This window comes from Aquarana catesbeiana, linkage group LG03 (assembly GCF_042186555.1).
Source record: "Aquarana catesbeiana isolate 2022-GZ linkage group LG03, ASM4218655v1, whole genome shotgun sequence".
Taxonomy (NCBI): domain Eukaryota; kingdom Metazoa; phylum Chordata; class Amphibia; order Anura; family Ranidae; genus Aquarana; species Aquarana catesbeiana.
In genome coordinates this window covers 261,722,279-261,748,660 of record NC_133326.1, presented here as the reverse complement: position 1 = coordinate 261,748,660, position 26,382 = coordinate 261,722,279, and positions in this window count along the sequence as shown.

Genomic DNA, 26,382 nt, shown 5'->3' with positions numbered 1-26,382 from the left:
GGACTGCAGTATACTAGGGTGCTGTGAAGTGGCACCTGCAGCTTACGCATGTATTTGCAAATGTGTACAAACTAAACCCCTGGTTTTAACGTAAACTATTAGACAGGACAATTTGTTTGTCGCAGACTGGTTGGTAAGTGAGCTGGGAATTGTTCTTTGTTGTTTTGTGTATGATACACACCCCTGCCCTGCTGTGTGCTAGGCTGCACATTACACAATCCCGACCCCTGCACTCTATGTGCTGGGCTGTATGTTACACGCTCCTGGCCCTGCACCATGTGCCCTAGGCTGTATGTTATACAGTCCTGACCCCATGCACTATATACTTTACATTACATAATCCTGACCTCTGCAATATGTGTACTGGGCTGTTTTGTTACTCACTCCTGACCCCTAAAGTCTGTGCCATAGGTTGAACATTACATACTCCTGACCATTGCACTTTGTATGCGTGGCTGCACATTACCTACTCCTTACCGCTGCAATCTGCACAAAAACAATACTGGAATTGCAGTGTTATACAATGATGTTTTTAATTTCTGTTGGGACCCATTCAAATTTTACTATGGGGCTCTGTGATTTCCAATTAATCCTATGCTCCCCAGCACTCAATACTGCCATGAGTGATGTGTTTCTTTGATCCTGCACTTTAAAATGCTGCTTGACAGCAGAGGTCATAAAATAACAGCGCAGGAAAAGCTCTCACTAGATCATGGGGTGCGAGCAAGTTCAGACTAGTCCAACTAGGATGTGTGAAGGAGAAATAATCACATACAACCTGGCTATTAAGAGTATGAGCTCAATAGGAAGGTTTATTTCTCCAAACACTGCTTAGCAGATTTTCTGAAACTATAACACAATTATGACACAAAACCATTTTATACAGTGCTCATGAATAATAAAATCAAATAATAATAATTGCAAGAATGTGCAAGGTAGTGTTGTCTTGGTGAGAAATGTCAAAATTATTTCAATATAGAAAACAGGATTATTCAAATGAACATTTCTGTTATTTTATTCACACTTTCCAGTAAGAGCCATTGCTTTTTCTTATGCACCAATTTTCAAAACATAAAAATAAATATCAAAACAAAGTTAACAGGCACATGAAAATTTCCATAAAGAAATACCATATATATATATATATATATATATATATATATATATATATATATATATATATATATATCAGTTACATTAATTAATTTACTGGGAAAAAAACATGACATTGGTTTAGAAATGCTATCAGTTCTTTGACCCAGACAGAAAGAAGTCTATGATTCTCTCATTTTTCTCCAGTCTATTTTTGTCTTTGGATGACATTGTTAGCTCCTCTAACATTTGTTCAGCAGTCATGTTACCTATTGATCTGAGTTTCCTGCACCACAAGTCTTTTAGTATCATGCATACTGTATTGCCCTTGCTTTTAGGAAAATAATTGCATATATGTAGTGGCACATAGTGACCAATGGAAAATATAGTTGTACTGTAAGTATATGTGATTTGTGTATAGTGAATGACTGCAATAAAAATGTAAATCGAAAGAAATGTGCTTGTATATCTTAGATTGTTGTCTAATCTGTATGTTAGTTCCACTGTTAAATTATGTTAAAGTATCTATTTAGTGTTACCAAGGCCTGTTGAAAACTTTTATAATATTAAGACAACTGCACTTACAATCACACTTAATCATTTTGTGAATCAGAGAACATTTAACACCGTATAAATATATGGTATTTTAAAGGGGTTGTCTGTGACATTTTTTGAACATAGATCATATTTTTTTTTTTAACATAAAATATTTTTAAAGTAAGGAAGAAATAATTATTCTATCAGACTTGTATTTATGTCTTTGACCTTACTAGGAAGATTTCCCCTCACTTCCTGTCCCTGTGCTGCCCATAGAAGAAATAAGGAATGTGGGCATCTCTGGCACATTGTCAGAAGTTCCTTGTGATACATAAAAACCTTGCCTGAAGTTGTAACCCTTCCCCGAACTACTAAAAATGTGTTATTTTTTATTCTTATGCTTGTGTCCTTCTTGGGGAGATTTTCTTTACTTCCTAGCCAGTTCCCTATCACATGACAATTAAAACCTGACAGGTTGTAACCCTTTCCTACTCTACCCAAACAAAAGTAAATGTTTTGGTTGGAACTGGGCTTTAAAGCAAATCCAACCAGTTTTAGAGGCATGTGTGCTGTTAATTTGGGGACTGCGTATATACCCGATGCCTGTTAATGCCTGCAATGTGTAGCTGGCATAATAAGCTATATTTTGCATGCACAGCTAAAATGTATATCCCTCTAAAAGGGTCCTACTGACACTGGATCTGATACTGCACTATGGCCATAAACTCAGAGAAGTTTCTACCACTAAACATCTACAGTTTGCTGAACAAGAGATCATATATGTTGTCCACTGTCAAAATTATTGTGGAATGGTAAAACTAAACAAATATTGTGGAGCTTGTGAATTTACAAACTATTTATTGCTGTATTTTTAATTATATTGTAATACAATTTGTTATATTTTTATAGAAATTAGTTGTGTAGGTTTCTATGGGTGGTGCCATAAAAACCAATGTCTTCTTTAGAATCTCGCTCTGTATCCAAAAATGGGGATGTGGCACCCATTTGCACCACTACAATGTCCCATTTATCCCAGTTTTATTTTCATTAAACATACACCCATTTTAAAATAATAAAATAATAACTCAGTCTGCATTTACAGTATATTAGCCTCATGTAATTCCCTACATATCAGCAATGGGAGTGAAACAAGAAGAGGCAATGCCATTAGCCAAACAGACTTTACTGCATTGCTTAGTACTGTGAATCTAATGTAGCCAGCTGCTGGGCTACAGCAACATGGAGAAGGAGACATTGCCTTTTATTCTAAAGCCAAGCAAACCCATAGACTTCTGTGTAGAGCGCTGGAAATCCTGGGAGTTGTGCTTTGAATAGCAGCTATATAATGGGGCACAGGGACTCCTTGCAACACAGGTCCCAAAAGGCACTGTGTAGTAGGAGGAGTGGAGAGATAATTTATTTATTATATATATATATATATATATTATAATGGTATATATGGAGCGCTCAGTGTCCCCTTTGTTCCACTGCCCCCTCTGCTACCATCCCCTTTCCTCTTGGACAGTGCATACCCAATCGGTCTAGGACTAGCATCGCCACCATAAATGTGCTCTGGCAGTATATTTCCTGCTCTTGGAAGATTAAGCTTCAGGAAGCTGCTGTTCTTCACTATCCAGTCAGTCTTAACCAAGTTGTATTACTTTGTCTGCAAAGGAGAAGACTGCATAGTACATAACTGTATGGTGTTTGCTAAGGGAATCTGGATAAGAAACTGTATGAATAGAATTCAGTTTTATTGGTAGGGCAGACAGCTCTCACACATACAGGTATGCTTTTCAGCTGTATATGTATCTGTTTTTCTTACAGCTCTTCTATGGTTTATCATGGTTTATCAAGAGGAGATCTTTGGGTTACTACAAAGAGAGATCTTCTTCTATTTGTGTAGTGATCATTTTCTAAACCCATTTTTGTAAACCCATTTAAACAATAAACAACATTTTAAAGTGAGATTTGCAGCTTCTGCAAAGCAAGAAAAAAAATGATGGTATCACAGTTACTTTGAAACTACAATCACAATGACCATCAAGGTAAAACAAGATGACCAAAATGTAAAACTACACATGGTGACATAAATATGGATCAGGACATTTTTTTACTACAGTAAATTGTGTGTGACGGACAGGGTGGCATTGCCTGAGAGAAGACCTTCTTTAGGTCCAAAACCACGTGTAATGTTATGCTTTTAAACAATACATCCAAAGACAAACAAGCGGGCTTAGGTTAATTGCTATTAAAGTGGAAGTCCAGGCTAAACATATCTAATTTAAACCTGCTTCCACCCGCATTCTAAGTCCTATACTAACTAGCCTGTAGAGATAAGATGTGTATACGTACCTATTCTAAGGGAGCTCTGGTCCGATTATGTGACTGATTTTTACCAGTGCCAGCTTCAGGAAAGAGAAGGGACAGACAACAACGGATGCCCCATAGTAAGTCTATGGGTGAAGTCCCCACCCACGCGCTGCAGTCATTGTCGCTGCTCTCTGCTCTCCCCTAAAGCTGACTCTGGGAACCAATCATTTGACTGGTCAGAATGCCCTTAGAATAGGTACTCTAAGATAGATATACATCTTTCCTCTACAGGCTAGTTAGTATAGGACTTAGAAAGGGGGTGGGAGCAGGTTTAACCACTTCCCGCCGATAGGCCGTCATATGACGTCCTGGACTTTGAGTGAGGATATCTGAATGATGCCTGCAGCTACAGGCATCATCCAGATATCATCTTTTTCATCCAGCAATTCTGTGCACCATAAGAACAATCATAGCAGCAGTTCAGCTGCTTGATCATTCTTACAGGCAGCGGGGGAACGGGGCGTCCCCCCTCTCGCTGCTCTCCGCTGCTTCTCTGGGTGAGCCAGAGAACAAATCAGAAGTTTATCATAGAGATTTCTGGTGACCAGATGGTCCCCGGGCATCTCTGTGACCCTCGGAGGCCCGGGTGCGACATAATGACATCACATCTGGGCCCTCAGAAGTAGACAAAGCCAAGGACGTGGCTGGAAAAGCCGAGAGAGTTTCTTTTTTTTATCTCAGCCTTTCCAGCCTGAAGGAGAAGCTGGAAAGACTGAGATAAAAAAAAAGGGAAAGCCCCCCGCGCCCACATATGTAAACCTAGTTCAAATCACATATGTGAGATATCACCACGTGCGTTAGAGCAAAATCAACAATTCTAGCCCAAGACCTCCTCTGTAACTCTAAACATGTAACCTGTAAAAAAATTTAAAGTGTCGCCTATGGAGATTTTTAAGTACCAAAGTTTGGTGCCATTCCACGAGTGTGCGCAGTTTTAAAGCATGTTAGGTATATATTTACTCAGCGTAACATCATCTTTCACATTATACAAAAAAATTTAGCTAACTTTACTGTTTGTTTTTTTTAAATGCATGAAACAGGTTTTTTTAAAAAAAAACGCGTTTGAAAAATCGCTGCGCAAATACCGTTTGACATTGCAATGATCACCATTTTTTCCCCTGGCGTTTCTGCTAAAAAAAAACATATATAATGTTTGGGAGTTCTGAGTAATTTTCTAGAAAAAAAATGATGATTTTTACATGTAGGAGTGAAATGCCAGAATTGGCCCAGATGGGAAGTGGTTAAGACTAGATAGGTTTGGCCCAGACTTCCACTTTAAGTTTCCATATTAAGACATGATTTTGTTTTTGGGGTGGAGTTCTTTAACCACTTGCCTACCAGGCACTTACACCCCCTTCCTGCCCAAGCCATTTTTCAGCTTTCAGCACTGTCACACTTTGAATGACAATTGCGTGGTCATGCTACACTGTACCCAAACAATGTTTTTCTAATTTTCTTCACACAAATAGAGCTTTCATTTTGTTGGTATTTAATCACTGCTGGGTTTTTTTTTTTTTTACAAAAAAAAGACCAAAAATGTAAAAAAAAAAAGGGGTTTTTTCTTTTTTTTCTGTCAGTAAATTTTGTAACTAAGTCATTTTTTGCCTTCACTGATGTGCGCTGATGAGGCAGCACTGGTGGGCACTGATAGGCTGAACTGGTGGACATTGATGAGGTGGCACTTATGGGCACTGATGAGGTGGCACTTATGAGCACTGATATGTGGCACTGATGAGCACTGATAGGCGGCACTGATGGGCACTGTTAGGTGGCACTGATGGTCACTAATAGGCGGCACTGGTGGCCACTAATAGGTGGCACTGGTGGGCACTGATAGGCAGCACAGACAGGTGGTACTGATGGGCACTGATGGGCATTGATGGGTGGCACTGATGGGCGACACTAATGGGCTTTACTGATGGGCATTGATTAACAGCAGTGATGGGCATTGATGGGCAGCACTGATAGGTGGCACTGATTGCCAGCACTGACTGGCATCACTAATGGGCACTGATTGGTGGCACTTGTGGGCAGTAGTGGGCACTGATTGCTGCCACTGATTGCCCACCAATGCCAGCTATGGTGGGCACTGATTGGTGTCACTGTGTTGCACTATTGTAATCAGGGCACTGATGATCAGTGCCCTGATTACATTCCTGTCCCCCTGTGAGGAGATGCCGCTGATCGGCTCTCCTCTCCTCACACTCTGTCAGTGTGAGGCGAGGAGAGCCGATTACCAGCACTTCCTTGTTTACATGTGACCGGCTGTGGTTGGACACAGCCGATCATATGGTTAAAGAGCCGCAGACGCGGCTCTTCATAGAGATCGGGGTCGCACCATGTCCTAGCAACATGGCGCAGCCACGATCGCCGTGCTGCGCGCCCATCCAGCGACACTGTCATATGATGTTGTCCCAGAACAAGAGCTGCACCACCCCGCCGTCATTTGACGGTGGGCGGGCGGCAAGCAGTTAACCACTTGCCGCCCACCATATAGCAAAATGATAGTGGCAAAGTGGTTTCAATATCATGACCGGATGTCATATGACGTCGCCAGGATGTCAAGCCACCGAGGGCCCCCCCGGGGGCGCGCATCACGGCGATCGTTGTTGCGGTGTGTCAGTCTGACACACCGCAACACCGATCTAGGTAAAGAGTCTCTGACGGAGACTCTTTACCACGTGATCAGCCGTGTCCAATCACGGCTGATCACAGTGTAAACAGGAAGAGCCGTTGACCGGCTTTTCCTCACTCGTGTCTGCCAGACGCGAGTAAAGGAGAGCCGATTGGCTGCTCCTCTGACGGGGGAGTCTGTGCTGATTGATTATTAGTGCAGCCCCCCCCAGGATGTCCACACTGGACCACCAGGGATGTCACCACCAGGTATGCCACCCTAGACCACCAGGGATGCCAATCAGTGCCCACAATGGATGCCAATCAGTGCCCACAATAGATGCCAATCAGTGCCCACAATGAGCATCACAGATTGGCAGGCATTATTGTTTGGCACTGATTGGAATCCATCCGTACCATCAATTAGTGTACATCAGTGCCACCTATCAGTGCCCATCCATGCCCATCTGTGCCACCTATCAGTGCCAATCTGTGCTGCCTATCAGTGCCCATCAGTGCTGCCTTTCAGTGCCTATCCATGCCGCCTTTCAGTGCCCATCCGTGCCGCCTTTCAGTGCCCATCAGTGCCACCTATGTGTACCCATCAGTGCTGCATATCAGTGCTGCCTATCAGTGCCCCATCAGTGCCGCATATTAGTGCCCCTCATCAGTGCCCATCAGTGCCACCTCATCAGTACCACCTTATCAGTGCCCGTCAGTACAGCCCCATCAGTGCCCATCAGTGAAGGGGAAACTTACTTATTTACAAAGTTTTGTAACAGAAACAAAAAAAAACATTTATTTTCAAAATTTTCTGTCATTTTTTTATTTGTTTAGCAGAAAATAAAAATCCCAGAGGTGATCAAATACCACCAAAAGAAAGCTTTATTTATGGGAACAAAATGATAAAAATTTAGTTTGGGTACAGTGTTGTATGACTGCGCAATTGTCATTTAAAGTGCGACAGTGCTGAAAGCTGAAAATTGGTCTGGGCAGGAAGGTGTATAAGTATCCTGTATTGAAGTGGTTAATTGCAGTAAAAAAAATGTTCACTTTCCCATAATGAGGGGCTGTATAAAAATGAACAGTAATTGGCAGTTTATAACAAATTGATTAGAATCTGATCTACATACAGTCTTAAATATAAGCATGTTCTTTTCTCTCTCCTCATGGAGAAAATGCTTCTGCAGCCAGTAGTAAATTAAGGATTGAGTATGTGCCAAGGCACCATAGTACATAGAAGAAAATAAGATCTTTTGATGTTGTTGGTGTTTGGGTAGTGAATAGCATAAATAGAGTGTGGTAAAAAAAATATATATATATTGATTTTATAAACTTGGGGTATAAGTACTATAGTCATTGGAGCAGCATTATACCGAAATACTGGAAAGAAAGGTAAAGACTGTTAATTTGAAAAACCTTTGTATTATTGTAGATCATATATCCCCTCAGTAGAACCCTTGTCTTTGACTAGCGACAAGCTGGCATCACTGTTGCACCATGCTGTGATTATTTGCTGCTGAGCATCCTGCAGAGCTAGCGATGACACTGCTTTGACCTTTTAGAGGAAGACGGAAAGCTCTACATCTAGATGATATCCATAGCTGCAGGTACATACAATCAGCAGTCTGAGCATGTTTAATGCAATCATTCATAAATATCTGTACAAAATATGTATCATTATGATTGCTAATAATATTATTTTTATAAAATTACGAACTGTGTATAATAACTATAATTATATGAACAAGCAAAAATGTAATAGGAAGCAGAATTACTGCAATGAGGTTAAGATTATGAATTAATGTAGCATACCAGTTACAGATCTCTAGCTAGTGTTTCCATGGTAACAGACTGCAAAACTCTAAAGATTCTTTCCCTTATTTCAAGAATACTTCTGTAACTCTAAGTTTACATCGTTTTATTATATTTTTTATCATCAGAAGCATATTGTTTGCTCTAAAACAATTAGTAGCAAATTACAGTATTCTATCTTTTATGTGTTTATATCTAACACCAACAAAGTAGGTTTCAAGGCTGCTTAAGTACAACAATCAGAAATAGTAAGGAGAATTAGGTAAATGAGACGCAACATGATATTTCTAAATATAAATGATGTATAATGTGAATCAAAAGCTGGTCTGTTGGAAATCCCTTTCCAGCTCTGTATCTTAAAAGCTTGGCTAATTACAACCTTGGTCATAGGAATTCAGGTGTGTTGTTCAGAGAATTGTCTCATGGTATTGAGGAGACACACACAACCTCTCACAAACCATAACATATACCATGTGTGACATGGTAACAGTGTTCACATCAGCTGAATCTCAAGAAATGTAACAGGAGCTTAAGGCTTTTATTTCTTTTGACAGATTGTGACAGCAAAAGTGTTGAGTGTGTTTGACTGCTTTGCTACCCTAATAGCATGATTTAGAGGAGCAGAACACGGTACAATGGCAGTATATTAAATTGGCCATCGCAAGTACAGATAATCAATCATATAATAAAGCATATACTATATAATATTGTTTTTATACGTGATACAATGGAAATTATACAAAGGGTATATTTTTACACAAGATTCACACATTTTTATCCAAAATTCACACATTTTTCTAATTGGATTTTCTTGGGAACAGTGTGTGAATCCAAGGCTAAAGTTACGTAAATCTTGAGTAAAACATTTATAAGGAGTGTGGTATGTACATACTAATATACACCAAGTACACTTTTTTTTATGAAACGGTTCACAGAATGTGTAAAGAATACATATTTAAAAAATGCAGTAGGATACATGGAGCATGTTAAAGCTCAACTCCAGCAAAGGTTTTGAAAGTGGGGAGGAACTAATATTTCTTTCAGATTTGTATTTCTGCCTATGACATTACTGGGGAGATTTCCCTTTACTTCCTGTCCTTGAGATGCCCATACATAAAATAGAGAATGCGGGAATCTCTGACACCTTGTCAGAAGTTCCTTGTGATAACAAAAAACCTTGTCAGACCTTCTAACCCTTCCCTGTGCTTGTGTCCTTCTTGGAGAGATTTCACGTCATGTCCTGTCCTGATAGGGACTTCCAATAGGGACACCATGGCAATAAAAATCTGACAGGTTCACACTCTACCCAAAACAAAATAAAACATTTTGGCTAAAGTGACAGCTATCTTCCTTTCAATGGTTGTTAAGGAAGGGTCCTTAGCAGCCAGTGAAGTCACCCCTTTGTTTACATTCAAGAGATATCAAATGGGACGAGTAAATGATAAGAGCAGATCATGTCTGAGGGATTTTTTTTCTTTTAGTGGGTCAACAGGCATCATAGTGGGACTTTTTTGGGTTTAAGGATTTGACAAAAATTGTTTGGGCTTTAAATTACTGTGTACATTATTATGTACACCAATACATCAGTATCAGTACACACACACACACACACCTAAGCTATGGCTCAGAAGATGGCTGCATGCTTACCAAAGAGTTTGAAATGAATTTTTATATATTTTGGGGGGGGGGGGCTTATGCTTTTTTTTTCTTGTTTTCATAGGATTACCCTTGAAATTAGTACCCAACCTAGAGGGAGTTTGGAGGAAACCCACGCCATGGGTGTTATTTACCAAAGGCAAATCCACTTTGCACTGCAAGTGCACTTGGAAGTAAAGTCGCTGTAGATCCGAGGGGGACATGCAAGGAAAATAAAAAACAGCATTTTAGCTTGCACATGATTGGATGATAAAATCGGCAGAGCTTCCACTCATTTCAGATCTACCCCTTAGATTTAGAATGACTGCACTTCCAAGTGCTCTTTCAGTGCACTTTCAAGTGCACTTGCAGTGCAAAGTGGATTTGCCTTTCATAATTAACCCCCCCCCATGTTTTTATTTAATTTTTTGTTGCATCTAGGATATGGGGTCTGCTATAGATGAAAGGAATCCTCAGCCACGTTTTTTTACAATTTAAACTACTTTTTTTCTTTGTATTGTCAGTTTTGCTGCAGTAGGTTGTGCAAGCACTTTTTTTTTTGGACGTGGCAGGAAATTTCCTGTATCAGAGATGTGACAGAATGTGATAAAAGTCTTTACAATGTAAGCAAAAACCTACTTAGAGACAGTTATCTTCAAAAGAAGTGTCCACTTCAGAAGATTTGCACTCAAGTTCTGTTCTGATGACTACTGGAACATTTCTAGTTCCCACCTAATTTTTTCTCCCTATGGCAATATCCACAAGGACAAATAGATATTGAAACATCCCACTAAAAAGGATCAGCATGATGTCCAGCAATGGCAGCCCACATATACTGTATCTCTCAGAGACCAACTTACAGAACACCGAATATGAGAGAAATAAATTGACTACCATTGCCAATTGCATAGTTACAGTACATAGTTACATATTTGGTAAGGTAAATAAAGACAACAGTGCATCCAATTCAAGCTGTGTAGGTATGTGTGTGTCATTTCCCATATCCCCGTATATTGATGCATATAAGATGCACACCCAAGAGTTTTTTAAAGTCTTTTAAAACTATCCATACTTCCTGCCGATACCACCGATTGTGGAAGAAAGTTCCACATCCACACCACCCTCACAGTGAAATATCCCCTATGCAGCTTAAGGTTAAACCGCTTCTCTTCCAGTCCAGTGTGACTCCGTGTCTTCCTACACTCCCTGGGACTGAAAACGCTAGGATCACCATTGAGGTATTGGTATAATGCTATCATATCTCCTCTCAAGCGTCTCTTCCCCAAGGAGAATAAACTTAGCGCTTGTAGTCATTCCTCATAATTAAGGTCTTCCAGTCCCCATATTAATTTTGTTGCCCTTCTCTGGACTCTATCCAGTTCCAGCACATCCTTTCTGAGGATTGGTGACCAGAACTGGATGGAATACTCCATATGCAGCCGAACCAGAGTTTTATAAAGTGGCAGAATATTCGTTTTATCTCTGGAATAAATTCCTTTTTAATGCATACTAATACTTTGGTAGCAGCAGCTTGACACTGCATGCTATTGTTCAGTCTGTCTACTACTAGGACCCCTAGATCCTTCTCCATCCTGGAAGCCCCTAAGGGTTCTCCCCCTAATGAGTAACAAGTGTTTATATTTTTACCCCCCAAGTGCATTACCTTACATTTTTCAATGTTCTTATTTAGTTTGCCATGCAGTAGCTCACGCTATTAATTTATTCAGGTCCTCTTGTAAAGTTTCTCAATCTTGCTGTGTTGTTATTGCCCTACATATTTTTGTGTCGTCAGCAAACACTGAGTTTAAGCTATTTATCCCACCCTCTATATAATTTATAAATAAATTAAACAGAATTGGTCCCAGAGCCTTGTGGTACCCCACGAACCACTCTAGACCATTCTGAGTATACATTATTTATTACAAACCTTTGGGCACGCCACCGTAGCCAGTTTTCTATCCAAGAACAAACCCTACGGTCCATGCCTACAGAACTCAGCTTGTAGAGTAAGCATTTGTGGGGGACTGTATCAAATGCTTTTGCAAAATCCAGATATACCACATTCACCGGCCTACCTTTGTCCAGATGGCAGCTCACTTCCTCGTAGAATGTTAATAGGTTAGTTTGGCAAGATCGACCTTTTGTAAACCCGTGCTGATTACTGCTAATGATACTGTTTTCATTAGCAAATTCTTGGATATGGGCCTTTATCATCCCCTCAAATAACTTATATAGTTACATAGTAGGTGAGGTTGAATAAAAGACACAAGTCCATCATATTGTATATCCCTGTATGTTGTGCTCCTTCTGGTGCTTATCTAATAGTTTTTATGAAACTATCGATACTCTCCGCTGATACCACTGCCATCCTTGCCTCTCTAATGCCCCGTACACACGGTCGGATTTTCCGATGGAAAATGTGTGATAGGACCTTGTTGTCGGAAATTCCGACCGCGTGTAGGCTCCATCACACATTTTCCATCGGATTTTCCGACACACAAAGTTTGAGAGCAAGCTATAAAATTTTCCGACAACAAAATCCGTTGTCAGAAATTCCAATCGTGTGTACACAAATCCGACGGACAAAGTGCCACGCATGCTCAGAATAAATAAAGAGATGAAAGCTATTGGCCACTGCCCCATTTATAGTCCCAACGTACGTGTTTTACGTCACTGCGTTCAGAATGATCGGATTTTCTGACAACTTTGTGTGGCCGTGTGTATGCAAGACAAGTTTGAGCCAACATCCTTCGGAAAAAATCCTAGGATTTTGTTGTCGGAATGTCCGAACAAAGTCCGAACGTATGTACAGGGCATTACAGTAAAGAACGCTCTACGTAGTTTAAAGTTAAACCTCTTTTCTTCAAATTTTATCTAGTGGCCACGTGTCTTGTTAAACTCTCTTCCATGAAAAAGTTTTATCCCTATTATGGGGTCACCAGTACGGTATTTATAAACTAAAATCATATCTCCTCTCAAGCGTCTCTTCTCCAGAGAGAATAGTTCAGTGCTCACAACCTTTTCTCATAACTAACATACTCCAGACCCTTTATTAGCTTTGTTGTCCTCAATCTTGCTGTGTTGTTATTGACCTACATATTTTTGTGTCATCAGCAAACACTGAGATCAAGCTCAGTGTTGATCTCAGTCTAACATCTACCGACGTTAGACTGACAGGCCTATTGTTCCCAGAAATATATCTCTGCCCTTTTTTGAATGTTGGTACCACGTGGGCTTTTTGCCAATCAGCTGGTACCAATCCTGTCAGTATGCTGTCCATAGATTTGGAATAGCGGTCTGGCTATAACCTGACTGAGTTCTTTAAGGACTCTCGGGTGTAAGCCATCTGGTCCTGGTGAATTATTTATGTTAAGCTTCTCTAATCCTTTCCGTACTCTGGCTTTTGTTAGCCACAAGGGTAGATCCTGTAACGTGTTACTAACAATACTGTTGTGGTCGGTATACTCCTCCTTTTCCTGTGTGAAGACCGAGGAGAGGAAAGCATTTAGTACAGCTGCCTTCTCCTTGTCATCTGTAACTATCTTCCCTTCCTCCTTTATGGGGCCTATGTGTTCCGACCTCGCCTTTTTACTGTTAATACATTTAAAAAACTTCTTGGGATTATTTTTACTCTCCTCCGCTATGTGTCTCTCATAGTCTTTTTTAGCCACCCTGATTGCGTTCTTATACTTCCTATTGCATTCCTTGTAGTGTTGGAATGCTGACACTGACCCCTCCACTTGGTACTTTTTAAAGGTAATTTTTTCATCCTTAATATGAACATTTTACGATTTGGTTTAGCCATCCAGGTTTAACCTTTGTGCTTTATTTATTACCCTTGGAACACACTCATGATACTTTTGTTTAATATGTTCCTAAAGCATTCTAATTTTTCCTCCATGTTCAATGTTTCAAGGATTCGGTCCCACTTAAAATCCTGCAGCATTGAGCGCAGTTTAGAAAAGTTGGCGCTTTCGAAATTTAGTGTTCTTGTACTCCCCTTGTGCCTCCCTTTCCTATGATTTATGCAGAATGTAATAATTCTGTGGTCACTAGTTCCCAAGTTGTCCCATTATTCCACATCGACAATCAGATCTGTATAATTTCTAATTAATAAATCTAGTAATGCCTTACTTCTAGTCAGGGAATCCACCAATTGGGACATGAAGTTGTCCTGTAGAACATTTAAGAAATGGCGGGCCTTTAATGGGCGGGCTTTCCCTTCCGCCCAGTTGGGATAGTTGAAGTCCCCCAATATGATGACATTTCCCTGTCTTGCTGACTTTTGAAAATGCTAGTTGCCTGGCCTTCTCTGATTAAATTTTGTAGTTAAATCAGAGAAGCAAGACATCCTCTTTATTTCTCTGGGCACAGTTACAGCAAGTCATACTTTTCTCTTGACAAAAGGTAAAAAATTCTAAAGCTTTAGTGCAAGGATGTTGGAGGTGAATCAAGTTGTGTGTCAATATAAATGATGACCCTGAGTTCATTCAGCTGTCTTCGTTGATAAATAGGCACTCATAATGAATTTATCTGTAAAAAGAAAAAAAAAAAAAAACAATATTTATAAAGGTTTACTATATTTTCAATAATCTCTTTAAACATTGTACCTTGCAAGAAATTGTAGAAGAGAGAATCATTGGACAGAAAGACACATATGGCAATAAAAACATTGTCAGAAATTCTAGTCCCTTCTACTAAAAATGTGTTTTATCCTTAACCTCCCTGGCGGTATTCCCGAGTCTGGCTTGGGGTGGAATTTCAGAACCAAAAGCGGTAACCCCGAGCCAGACTCAGGATCGCATCGCAGGATCCATGCAGAGGTTACTTACCTTGTCCCCTGCATCCTGCGATGTCTTCCCGCTGTGATCTGTGAGCCGCCGTGTCTCGGTTGATCCACAGTTGCGAAGCACGGGGACGGAATTCAGTGCCAAATTCAAAAAGTAAAAAAAAAGTATAGATACAGTATACTGTAATCTTACAGATTACAGTACTGTATCAAATAATTACACATCCCCTTTGTTCCTATTGGTTTGTCCAGTGTCCTGCATGCAGTTTTATATAAATACTATTCTTTCTGTCAGGAAACTGGAGATTGTCCATAGCAACCAAAAAATGTCCGTTTACGTCAAAAGTGCTTTTAGACCAGCTACAAAACAGCGATAATAAATTAGAATCACTTGCAGAACTGAGCGATAGTGATTTGTGGGGAAATCCGTCATCAAACACTGAAAGTAATGACAGCGACAATTCTGTAATTGAGCAAATTTCAGTGTTTTTGATTTGATTACATTATTGAATATTTATTATTATTATTATTATATTATTATTTGTTATAATTATTTATAGTTATTTATTATATTATAATTTATGTTTTCGTTTTTCAAACTTTATCATACCTGGGATGTCTACTAGACTCTTATTTGGACAGATTTAAGTGAGTTATTCCTAAGAATTACAGGCCTACAATATAAAACACCAAATTTCCATGAAAATAATTGTACCGCTTTCAGCATCAAAAATCTGAAATAATCATACCGCCAGGGAGGTTAAGGACTGTTCTGTCAGTCTGTGGTTCTGTCCTGTATGACAATGACACTCTGGGCCTCACCATGCACAGAATGTGATTTATACTGGGCTTGGTTAACTCTACAGTTAACCCTTTACACACACAGAACAGTTATCACAACATGGAAACACTTGTCTTTTAGCAAACATCTGTAATACACACATTCACATCAGACAGGATAATGAAAATAAAATATGTTAGTGCTCTTCAAAGCTCTGGGTTAGGGCATTAGGGATAAAGCTTAATGATTTGTACGTATTGTTTAATAAAAAGACAAGAAAATAGTGCAAAATATTTACAGAAAAAAGATATTACAAAAAATAGACAATGGGCAACAGTAAAATAAATGTGAATAAGAATGAAGGGTACTTAATGCCTGGCCTGTAGTTCCAGAGTCTAGTTCAATGTAAAATAAGTCTTTCCAGTGTATCAGTCATTAGCCCTCAAAATGACTCTCAGGAGTGAGAAGCCAAAGTTCCAAGAGCAAGCTCTGTGCATCTCATTATTGTCACATTGTTTCATCTGTTCTGTTTTTGTGTTAAATTAGGAGCCCTGGCTTCACAAGGCAGTGGTGGTGCATTAGCCACAATTAGACTGTACTTTTGTACTTCAGTCTCTATCCTTATCTGTGTTTGGCTCAGGCCAGGAGTGCCTTTAGCCTCTGGTCATGTATGTCTGTCTAGATTGGCTTTGATTTCTGTTCCTGTCTCTTTGTATAAGATTCCAGTTGTTCCTGCGGTATACTGACATTCTGTCTGGTTCAGTCTGTTCCTAAGCTAGGTAATATACTGCCCAAGCCCATACATACTTTCAAAAAGTCTGCCAAAAAACAAATACTGGTGCCTGAACCCCACTGAGAGCCTTATACCAATAGCTGACAATGTAGGATACTCCTCCCTTTCTTCCCTTACCTTGTACAAGTTCTCCTGCATGTTTGCCCTGTGTTCAGATACTTGTTTCTGCTTTGCCCTGGATTTCCACTATGCAGTTGTCGTTAGGTCTAATATATTCTAAAGGTGCTATTGACATGGAATTTTCAGCAAATGTTGGTAACAACCCATGCAACCTATACATACAAAGAAACCAAAACAAATAAATTCAGAAATTAAGTTATGTATGTAAAATAAAATGGAATGACATGGGGAAAAAGTACTGAACACATAAAGAAAGGGAGGTGCAAAAAGACATGGAATGCCAAGACACCAGCTGAAATCTGTCAGTAAATGGAAATCAATATTGCCCCTTGTCAGTGTAAATTATGATGTCTCATTACCAAGGTGTCACTCAAGAAATATCTCATGATGGGTAAAAGCAAAGCACTCTCTCAAGACCTTTGCAACCTTTTTGTTGCAAAACATACAGATGACATTGGTTAGAGGAGGAGTTCTAAATTTCTGAATCTTATAGTGAGCACTCTTGGGGCCATAATCCAGAAAATCCGATGTTCCTTGCAATTTTAGGAGGAGTAAAAGGAATTATCCTAAGAGTTGTCCAAAAGCCAAGCACCACTTGTGGAAAGATTAAGAAAGACCTAGAATTAGCAGGTACAATTGTTTCAAAGAAAACAATAAGTAATGCAGTCAACCACCATGGCTTGTAAGCATGCTCACCACGAAAGACTCTATTGCTGAAGAAAAAGCATGTTGAAGCTTGTTTAAAGTTTGCTGCACAACGTTTAGACAAGCCTGTGGAATACTGAGAGAATATAATCTGGTCAGATGAGACCAAGATTGAACTCTTTGGATGCCATAATACACACTATGGGGGGTTATTTACTAAAGGCAAATCCACTTTGCACTACAAGTGCACTGCAAGTGCACTTGGAAGTGAAGTCGCCGTAGATCCGAGGGGACATGCAAGGAAAATAAAAAAAAACAGCATTTTTGCTTGTACATGATTGGATGAAAAAATCAGCAGAGCTTCCCCTCATTTCAGAGCTTCCCCTCAGATCTAAAGCTATCTACAGCGACTGCACTTACAAGTGCACTTGCCATGCACTTGTAGTGCAGAGTGGATTTACCTTTAGTAAATAAACCCCCATGTTTGGAGGTCAAATGGCACTGCATATTACCCCAAAAGCATCATACCAACAGTGAAGTTTGGAGGTGGGAACATAATGGTGTGGGGATGTTTTTCAGCATATGGTACTAGCAAACTTCATATCATTGAAGGAAGGATGACTGGAAAAATATACCAAGACATTCTTGATAAAAATCTGCTGCCATCTATCAGGATAATGAAGATGAAATGAGGGTGGACATTTCAGTAAGACAATAATCCCCAACACAAAGCCAAGGCAACTCAGTTGGTTTCAAAGAAAGAAAATAACACTGCTAGAATGGCCCAGCCAATCACCTGACTTGAATTCAATAGAAAATCTAGGGAAAGAACTAAAGATCAGAGTTCATAGAAGAGGCCCATGGAAACTTCAATATTTGAATACTGTTTGTGTGTAAGAATGGGCCAAAATCACACTGAGCAATGCATGCAACTAGTTTCTCCATACATTGGTTGAAGAAGAAAGGGAGCAGGGCTTTAACGACTTGCCGACCAGCCGCCGTCATTATACGGCGGCAGGTCGGCATGATCCCGCAAACTGTCGTAGCTGTATGTTGGCTCCTTTAAGCGGGATAGCAGGAGCGCGCGCCCACTGCATTGCGGGGGTGCTGATGCTCGTTGCCGGTGGCCATGATGACCAGCGGCCGCAATGACTGCCGGCCGCGCCCCATCGCCGTCACGTGAGGCAGAACAGGGATGTGTGTGTGTGTAAACACACACACATCCCTGTTCTGTGAGGAGAGGCAGATTGTGAGTTCCTAATAGCTACGAACCATGATTTGTCATCTCCTATAGCCAGTCCCCACCCCCACAGTTAGAACACACAGTCAGGGAACACAGTTAACCCCTTGATCGCCCCCTAGTGTTAACCCCTTGCCTGCCAGTGACATTTACACAGTAATCAGTGCATTTTTTACCACTGTGTAACTGTCAATGGTTTCAAAAAAGTGTCAAAAATGTGTCCGCCATAATATCGCAGTCCAGAAAAATTTCTGATCACCGCCATTACTAGTAAAAAAAAATAAAAAAATAATAAAAATGCCATAAATCTATCCCCCATTTTGTAGACGCTATAACTTTTGCTCAAACCAATCAATATACGTTTACTGCTATTTTTATTACCAAATATATGTAGAAGAATACATATCGGCCTAAACTGAGGAAAAAATTTGCTTTTTTTAAAAAAAATTGGGGATATTTATTATAGCAAAAAGTACAAAATATTGTGTTTTTTCAAAATTGTCACTATTTTTTTGTTTATAGCGCAAAAAATAAAAACCACAGCGATAATACCACCTATTTGTGGGGAAAAAAAGGATGATTTTGTTTGGGTACAGCATCCCACAACTGCGCAATTGTCAGTTAAAGCGACACAGTGCTGAATCGCAAAAAATAGCCTGGTCATTGAGCAGCCAAATCTTCCAGGGCTGAAGTGGTTAAATGAGTCCACCATCAGATGTTTGTGTTGTCATGCCTGCAGCAGGACCCCACTACCACAGCTCCCGGAGGTGACACTCCTGCCATGTCCTGGGCTCCCAGTGTCCCTTGGAAACTCTCAAGGTGATTTGCAAGGTACATTGGATGTGTAGTTCTTTCCCATTCCCTTCCTCCCTTCCATTCATGGCTGAGCATTAGACCTTATTGGCTATGCATTTTATTTTCAGATGTATTCCGCATTGGCTCCTGACGAGTGGCGGTGTCCATGAAACGCATTGAGCCCATTCACGATGCAAAGTTACCACCATAATCTATTCATCATCAGTTTACTTACACCATCCTCTTTTTGGGGGAGGTGTTTTATTCCAATCACCTTTCTCACAATTGTTGTCCATGTTAGTTAGTGAGGATGCAGTTATTCCATATACAATATTTTTTATACTGTTTACCATGTTGGAATATATGCAATGCATGCAATTACTATGTTTTTTTACATTGACAATACTTTTAGTCTATGTTATTTCCTTCATGTACTATATGATAATAAATATACTGTGATTTATTATACTTCTTTATAGCCGCATGCCTCATTTAAAGTCCCAAACCCTCTTTTTAAAGTTTCTCCATACAGGAGGTGTCATTACCAACAAAGGATTTTATAAAAGGTATTAAATACATTTTAGCTTGTTTTTCCCTTAAGTTTTTAACTTATTTTTTCTCAACTTATTTGTTTTGGTTTCCTTGTATGAATGGATTGCATGGGTTGTTACCGACATATGGTGAAAATGTAATGTCAATAGCACCTTTAGAAATATATTTACCTAGAAAAATGGTGACATGTTCAATACTTATTTTACCTGTTGTTTATGGACAACAGCTGCTCCTGTTACATCTATGGTCTAAGCTACCCAGCAGCGTGTAGTGTCAATTAATCTCATACACAATGTTGCAACTGTAAGCAATGGATCTTTAATGCATGATATTACATGCTGCTGCCTACACTGCTGCTGTCAACTACTTAGCAAGCAATTTTAGAAGCATAATTGAGCTTCTAAAAGTTACCCACGTACTTTAAGCCATATAACTATATATTTCCAAAATCTTTTAGGGAAAGGAGAGACATTAACACACAAACACTAATATGTTTATTCAAATTAAGCTGATCCCTTTTAAACATTTAGGTCACATGTGACCTACTTCAATGTATAAGTGGACAATCACCATTGCTATCTTTAAAACCTGAGATAAAAGTCTTCTCTATAATTAATATAATCTCACCTAATGCATTAGATCAAATGTTTGTACTTCATAATTTAATCACCATACCATTACATTGTATTATAGTGGTATATAATTGTTCCCTGCCTCAAGACATAGTGTACCATATGTTCAATCAAGATAAACACAAGTGAACTACTGATAGCATTTTCTGATAGCATAATATCTTTTTTTCTGAAAAATGCTAATACGTGTTGACATTTTTTCTATATATAAAATATATATATACATACAGTGCCTTGAAAAAGTATTCATACCCCCTGAAATTTTCCACATTTTGTCTAGGTACAACCAAAAACGTAAATGTATTTTACTGGGATTTTATGTGATAGACCAACACAAAGTGGCACATAATTGTGAAGTGGAAGGAAAATGATGAATGGTTATCAAAATTTCTTTACAAATAAATATCTAAAAAGTGTGTTGTTAATTTGTATTCAGCCCCCTTTACTCTGAACCAATTGCCTTCAACAGTCACTTAATTAGTAAAGTCCACTTGTGTGCAATTTAATCTCAGTATACATACAGCTGTTCTGTGAAGCCCTCGGAGGTTTGTTAGAGAACCTTAGTAAACAAACAGCATCATAAAGGCCAAGTAACACACCAGACAGGCCAGGGATGAAGTTGTGGAGATGTTCAAAGCAAGGTTAGGTTATAAAAAAATATCCCAAGCTTTGAACATCTCACGGAGCACTGTTCGATCCATCATCAGAAAATGGAAAGAGTATGGCACAACTGCAAACCTACCAAGACATGGCCATCCACCTAAACTGACAGGCTGAGCAAGTAGAGTATTAAGCAGAGAAGCATCCAAGAGACCCATGGTAACTTTGGGGCAGCTGCAGACATCCACAGCTCAGGTGGAAGAATCTGTCCACAGGACAACTATTAGTCGTGCACTCCACAAATCTGGCCTTTATGGAAGAGTGGCAAGAAGAAAGCCATTGTTGAAAGAAAGCCATAAGAAGTCCGTTTGCAGTTTGGAAGCCATGTGGGGGACACAGCAAGCATGTGGAAGAAGGTGCTCTGGTCAGATGAGACCTAAATTGAACTTTTTGGCCTAAAAGCAAAATGCTACGTGTAACAGAAAACTAACACTGCACATAGTGGTGGCAGCATCATGTTGTGGGGATGCTTTTCTTCAGCAGGGACAGGGAAGCTGGTCGGAGTTGATGGGAAGATGGATGGAGCCAAATACAGGGCAATCGTGTTAGAGTCTGCAAAAGACTTGAGACTGGGGTGGAGGTTCACCTTCCAGCAGGGCAATGACCCTAAACATACAACCAGAGCTACAATGAAATGGTTTAGATCAAAGCATATTCATGTGTTAGAATGGCCCAGTCAAAGTCCAGACCTAAATCCAATTGAGAATCTGTGGCAAGACTTGAAAATTGCTGTTCACAGATGTTCTCTATCCAATCTGACAGAGCTTGGGCTATTTTGCAATGAAGAATGGGCAAACATTTCACTCTCTAGAGTGCAAAGATGGTAGAGACATACCCAAAAAGACTTGCTGCTATAATTGCAGCGAAAGGTAGTTCTACAAAGTATTGACTCGGGGCTAAATACAAATGCACGCCACACTTTTCAGGTATTTATTTGTAAAACATTTTGAAAACATTAATTTTCCTTCTACTTTTTTCTACATTTACGTTTTTGTTGTAATATGACAAAATGTGTAAACTTTCAAGGGGTGTGAATACTTTTTCAAGGCACTGTATATAGCTCATATCATTTAAAAAGCACAAGTTTAAAACTAAAGTGACTTTTTATATTATTAATTCACAGTAAGTTGACACAATGCTTTTTTCTGCATTGCACACTTTCTACAACACACCTCTGGAAATTTTACAACAGATTGTATGGTCTACATAGTAATAAGTGGAGATTAACTTTTGGTTCAACCCCCATCTAGCTTGTTTTCAGTTTACAAGATTGGCCACCCATCTGTCTGAACCTCCAGCTGCTGCAGCCAGAAGTCATTCATTAAGAGCCCATTCACACTTGAGTGCTTTCAGCTTAAAAAAAATGAAAACTGCTCATTTCAAAAATTCCAAAATGCCAAACAAACAAAATTACCCGTTCTGAGCGTTCTGTCACCTGAAGCAAAACGTCTGAAGCACAAAAAAGTACATGAGCTTCTTTTTAGGCAGATTACAGGCATTTTTCTGCTTTTTACACTGGTGACCTTTTTACCTGTACAAAATCAAGGCAAAAATCGATGTAAAATCGCGGTTAAAACGCGCGACTTTCTGCTTGAAACCGATGCACTCAGGTGTGAATGCAGCCTTATCACCAAATTGTGAAAAAGCTGTCAGGGATTCCTGGTGACATCATTGACCAAATATGATATATATTCAGGAACTGGGTGACATGAGATCAAAATTTGGTACCGCATCCCATTTTAACAGTAAGAAGAAAAGAAGGGGCAGGCGGGACTTTTAGGCCCCTTTCACACTGGGGCGGTTTGCAGGCGCTATTGGGCTAAAAATAATCCCTGCAAACTGACCTGAAACAGCCGCTGCCGCTACTGTCTCTCCAGGGTGAAGGCCCTGAGGGCTTTCACACTGGAGCGGTGCACTAGCAGGACGGGAAAAATGTCCTGCTAGCAGCATCTTTGGAGTGGTGAAGGAGCGGTGTATACACCGCTCCTTCACCACCCCTGCCCATTGAAATCAATGGAAGAAAATACATAAGTGCGCACTTATGTATTTTCTTTCACGTTTACTACACTGATATTTGTGGTTTCTGTTGCAGCTGCATTTTTTATTTACTATTTTGTGCTTTTAGCGCAGTATTTTTTTCTTTATTTTTCTCATTGAAATCAATGGGACAGCGCGGCTATACCGCCGGCAAAGCACCTCTGCAGAGGCACTTTGCAGTGGTTTTTAACCCTTTCTCGGCCGCTAGCGGAGGGTAAAACTGACCCGATATCGGCCAAATACCGACGGTAAAGCGTCGCTAACAATAGCAGCGCTTTACCGCCAACGCCGCCCCCGACCCAGTGTGAAAGGGGCCTTAAGGTACCAAGGATTGAAATAAACAATCAATTTTGGAAAAAATTTAATTTTTTTTAAACAATTCTTTAAAATAAAAGTAAATATTTGCAAGAATCTCGTATCATTTCTTTTAACAAGTACAACCACTTCTTACTCTACATGTTTCGCTCAGACGAGCTTCCTCAGGAGTTTTTTGGACGTGTCGCATGAAGTAAAAATATACTATAAGAGAAACAACAGTTGTAAATGATTATGCTTGAAAATCACCACGAATTAAAATCGCAAGGCATGTTGATAAAACATGCCTGTATACATTATTGTAATGTAATAATCAAATATTGTACAAACGTGGGTGCCTACCAGATGCTTGTATTCAAGAAGTATTGATTGTAATTCAAACTATGAAGCCAGGGTTTATAGAATAAAAAGACCTTTTGTAACCAAAGAGAGAGGATAAAATTGTTTAGATATATCAGTAATGATCAAAAACGATCTTAAGGGAAGTAAATACTCCTGAGGAAGCTCATCTGAGCGAAACATGTAGAGTAAGAAGTGGTTGTTCATGTTTAAAGAAATTATACGAGATTCTTGCAAATGTTTATTGCGATTTTGAAGAATTGTTTAAAAAAATGTATATTTTTCCAAAATTGATTGTTTATTTCAATCCTTGGTATCTTAAAAGTCCCGCCTGCCCCTTCTTTTCTTCTTATTGACCAAATATGGTCATGTTTACATTCCAGCAGCACCTTGGAACTGTCATTTTTGATGAGAGTATCGAAAGTAAGAGAAAATCGTTGTGGTGCAGGTTTTCTGTTGATGGAGCATAATTAATTGTGATTGACATTGGATCTATATCACCGGATGACATAATTGACATTGAATTTTGACATTGAAAAGCGTCTGAGCTTTTTTAACTATTTAATTTTTTTGTAAATAAGTAATGAGTGTTATGTCCCCTCCCCCTCACTCATACATGTACAGTGCCTTGAAAAAGTATTCATTCCCCCCCCAAAATTTTCCACATTTCATCATGTTACAACCAAAAACGTAAATGTATTTTATTGGGATTTTATGTGATAGACCAACACAAAGTGCCACATAATTGTGAAGTGGAAGGAAAATACTAAATGGTTTTCACTTTTTTTTACAAATAAATATGTGAAAAGTGCAGCGTGCATTTGTATTCAGTCCTCCTGAGTCAATACTTTGTAGAACCACCTTTTGTTGCAATTACAGCTGCAAGTCTTTTTGGGTATGTCTCTACCAGCTTTGCAGATCTAGAGAGTGACATTTTTGCTCATTCTTCTTTGCAAAACAGCTCAAGCTCTGTCAGATTGAATAGAGAACGTCTGTGAACAGCAATTTTCAAGTCTTGACACAGATTCTCAGTTGGATCTATGTTTGGACTTTGACTGGACCATTCTAACACATGAATACGATTTGATCTAAACCATTCCATTGTAGCTCTGGTTGTATGTTTAGGGTCGTTGTCCTGCTGAAAGGTGAACCGCCGGCCCAGTCCCAAGTCTTTTGCAGACTCTAACAGGTTTTCTTCTAAGATTGCCCTGTATTTGGCTCCATCTATCTTCCCATCAACTCTGACCAGCTTCTCTGTCTCTGCTGAGGAAAAGCATCCCCACCACCATGTTTCACAGTGGAGATGGTGTGTTCAGGGTGATGTGCAGTGTTAGTTACCAGCCACAAATAGCGTTTTGCTTTTAGGCCAAAAAGTTCAATTTTGGTCTTATCTGACCAGAGCACCTTCTTCCACATGTTTGTTGTGTCCCCCACATGGCTTCTCACAAACTGTAAATGGGACTTCTTATGGCTTCCTTTCAACAATGGCTTTCTGCTTGCCACTCTTGCTGTTTGTTCACTAAGGTTCTCTAACAAACCTCTGAGGGCTTCACAGAACAGCTGTATTTATACTGAGAATAAATTACACACAGGTGGACTTTATTTACTAATTAGGTGATTTCTGAAGGAAATTGGTTCCACTAGATTTTAGTTAGGGGAATTAGAGTAAAGGGGACTGAATACAAATGCACACCACACTTTTCAGATATTTATTTGTAAAAAAATGTTGACAACCAGTTTTCTACCACTTCACAACTGAGATCCAGATCTCAAATTTTGTGTGACGGAAATTCCGATGGAAAATGTCTGATGGAGCCTACACAAGCTCCCATCGAATATTTTCAGTCGGAAAATCCGACTGTGTGCACAGGGCATATGTGTTCCTTCTTTTGCTGGCCAGCCAGGCTAGATTCCTGGATATGCTGGTATGAAGTATGAGGGGACCCTATGCTGTTTTTTTTTTTTTCATTTTATTTTATTTTTGTAACTTGAAACAGAAACTGAGAAAAAGCTCTGTAATAAAAAATAAATAAAAAAAAAAAAATCTCAATCACACTTTCCAGTGATGAACAAACCCCCCAAACAACCGTCCACGCAACAACTCACACCATGACAATCCTCACTTGCTGATTATCCCATTACCAACTGTTGTATGTAGACAGACAGGCCAGGGATGCTAAGTGATGTCATCAACTAGATATGGTTACAACTATGATTGGTCAATGACAGCACTCAGGATCCCTGGTCAGCTGCAGCTTGCCAACAAACCAACCAAGGATCCTAAGTGAGCTGTCACACGATGGATATATCAGGGGAGAAAATCATGGTGGCAAGGGTTGTCATGTTAGTGGGTCATTGGGGCATCGTTCATCGTGACTCATCTCCATCGTTCGTCATGTTCATCTCCATTGTTGGACAATGTGATTGACGTTAAATATGCATGACATTTAATATGTGTTTATTTACCTGCTATTAAATAACTTTTTCAGTGTCTATGTTTTGTTTACTATTCAAATATAGAAATTAAAAAAACAAATGGGTCCTCCCCAAACTGCACACCAGACCCTTATCCAGGCATGCATCCTGGCTGGCCAGGAACACATCATTGGATGGCATGTT